The following is a 3,382-nucleotide window of genomic DNA, read 5'->3' as shown; positions in this document are numbered from 1 at the left end:
AGATCGCTTTTAAAACAAATATTTCAACTTTAGTGGTGTAAACTGTGGGGTGGAGCTGTATATTCTAAAAGCATACTGTGCCAGTTTTTTTAAAGCAACCGCCTTTCCCCTTTGATATTGCCATCGTGCCTCTCAGCCATGCATTTACAAGCCTGAGCATTCAATGGGAACTGCTGCAGGTTCAGCACTTTTGAGAAACAGCTTACTTAGAAGTCTAAAGTTGGATTTAGAAGCTTAACATTTTTGGGAAACTTGTTATGTTTTCATAACAAGTTACGAAAATCTGCATAACTTCTTGTTGTTAAGGCAAATATCTATCTGGTATATTTATGCTGCAACCAGTTTAGATTTTTTTACTTCTACTTTGGATAACTAATCCTGGTTAAGAAAGCTTTCCTTAGCTTAGGGTGAGAGGAGTGTCAGAATTCCTCTCAATCCAATTTCTGGAACACACAGCACAGTGTTATTCAAATCAAGTTGTAGGCCTGGTAATTCTACCTAGGTATCTATAAAATTACCTAGGGAGGGAATAAAGTTTAATCACAATTAAACTGAAAGATATATAAAAATAATGCACCCTACTCACTTCTTTCATAAAGGAATTGGGTCAAAATAAACTGCATATTACTCTTGTATTTCATGAAATCATAATATCAAATGTTTCTTGTTTGTTACAGGATAATTTGAATCATTTGCTAAAGGAATGAGTTCAAGATCATGTATTCATTAGTCAGACTAATTTTTTTTTCCCTTTGGCTTGCATTTTTGGTCTTTACATGTAAGAGAAGGGCAGCAATCCAAAATATACTTGAAAAGAACTGGCATTAGCTCTATCTGTTGAACAAACGTTAGTTAATTTATCCTTGAACCTAGAAACTGAATGCAGCCTAGAACAAGAGAGAAAAAGCATGTTTTAATAGTTCTGCTGCCACAGGATCCAAGATCTGCCTGACTACCAGAGATCAGGAATCTATGCTAAACAGAGGAAATTATAAAAAACTTTAATTTGTGAATCAAAAGCTTACAATAAACAATGGAGAAAAATTTTCCAAGAGGAAATATAAAATAATCTGACACATCCTTGCATTAGCTGGTAGACAACAGAAGTGGAGAACAAATACTAAAATTCAAGCCAGGAATACCATACCCACCACATCCTTCCTTTTCTTCCCCTGCTTCCCCCTCCCCTCTCTCAGAGAACAGTGCTTAATTTAAGACAACATCCTCTTCTGAGGGCTATATGTGCTTTTTGAAACGTGCAATGTGCACCACAGTTTCACAGTCAATCTGTGCTGCAGAATCAAAGCTTTTTTCTCTCCTGCCCCCTACTAGTATTTCAAGCTAGTGATGAAAGTGAAAATTTTCATTACTAATAAATATCTTTAAATAATATCTTCATACTAATAAAATACCTTTAAATTTTCAGACTGCTTAAACTAGGGGAGCTAGGACAAATATGCACTCTAAGCTCTGAGAACCTAAAGCTAACTTTAAATTCTTACCATTATTAAATTCTTAATATCCCATAATCTTTAGTCCTTTTATTTCTGTAGGTAACACAAATAGCAATTGTCATGTCCAGGTGACTGCAAATGGAGAATGAATCATGCACTAAAAACGTACTGAAAATGGGGAAACTGGGTAGAAGAGTTTAAATCTAATATCTGTACATACAACAAGAAAATATCAGTGGTTTTGACATTCATTTTCTGTTAGCATTTCACAAATTTTCTCTTCAGCTGTATCACAGTACTGCAGAAGTCAGCAGAGAAAAAAATAGGCTCCTTGCCAGAACATAAAACTTCTTATGTATTACAGAATGTACCAACATCTCAAATTCACAGAATGGTTGAGGTTGGAGAAGACCTCTGGAGGTCATTTGGTCAAACTTCCCTGCTCAAGACCCCCTTGCCCAAAACCATGTTCAGATGGCCTTTATATATTTCCAAGGATGAAGACTCCAAAACCAACTTAAGCAACCTGTGCCAGTGCTCAGTCACCATCACAGTGAAAAATTATTTCCTAAAGTTCACCTGGAACCTCCTCTGTTTCAGTTTGTGCCTCTTGTCCTGTCAGTGAGCACCACTGAAAAAAAACCTGGCTCCATCCCCTTTGCATCCTCCCTTCAGGTATTTATATACTTTGGTATATAATATATACTTTGGTAAAATCCCTCTGAACAATATATAGTTGTAGATAATATAAAATTCAAAACATGGCTGAAGACATTGATGAGCGCCATTGATGCATTCATTGCTCTTCCTATCTGCAAGTTAAATAAAGCAACTTGATGCTGTGGTGTTATAGCTAAAGCCTAATTCAGCTAACAGACAAATGTCATTTAATTCATACTTGGTGTGAAAATCCTGTGTAGCTGCAGCCACACTGAGCCCAATGCTTAACATTCAATATTCATCTGGAACTTTTCCCTTGAGTAAGTAGGTACTTGAGTAGATTGAGAGAGATGCTTTAGGTACTCCACACAGTACCTTGCCCTGAAATTCTAGCATGAATTTGAATTTAGTAATGGTTTCACCTGTTTTGAAGAAGATTAAATTAAAATTAGGCACAGTATTTTAAGTTCCTGACAAAGAGTATAAAGTCAGCAAACTTACTTGGTTTATTGAATGGGTTTTTTGAGTTTTATTTTGGCAATTTCCGCTGGGTTTCGTAACAGCTGGAGGGAAAAAAAAAAAAAAAAGGAAAAACCCTTCATCCTTTATGTCTCAGTTTTAACACATAGTCAACCAGTTTTTCTCCAACTCAGTATCTAGGGCTTCTCATTAAAAACTGTTGGGTTTTGAACTCTTTCTTGGAAATTCAATTTTGCAAGAATCACTAGGAAGAATCTAACTGTTATGTGGTATTTTGAAATAGTTTACACTGTATTGTTTTCCGGAAAAACTGTGTTCATCGCAGCAGCTGGCTATTCTTTCCTTTCAGCCTCTTCTAGTGTCATTAGATCACGAAGTTTTCAGGACTGTGGCATTTTGCAAGTTGCATGGTTCTGTCCACTCTGTTCAGAGCGGTCCCAGAAAGCATTAGACAAGAACTTTGAAAAGAAAGAAAAAGAAAAAAGAAGGTATTTGGGAACGCTCCTCCTCCGCTCGGCGCAGTGCGGGCGCTGGGACCAAGAGTTGCCCGGGGCTCCCCTGGGCCACAGCCGCAGCTCCGCTGGGGCTGTGACAACATTCAGCGCCCCGGGGAAGTATTATTAAACCCCCGCTCTCCCCCCGCGACAGCCCCGACCCGGCCCCGGAGGGCAGGACACGGGCGGAGCCGCCCTGTCCGGCCGCGGCCTCTGCCCCGGCCCCGGCCCTGACCCCGTCCCGGGCGGGCGGGGCGGAGCAGGGGCGGGGCGGCGGGCGGAGCGGAGCGGCCG

Source organism: Parus major, chromosome 4 (genome assembly GCF_001522545.3).
Source record: "Parus major isolate Abel chromosome 4, Parus_major1.1, whole genome shotgun sequence".
NCBI classification, from domain to species: domain Eukaryota; kingdom Metazoa; phylum Chordata; class Aves; order Passeriformes; family Paridae; genus Parus; species Parus major.
This window is presented reverse-complemented; position numbering follows the sequence as displayed.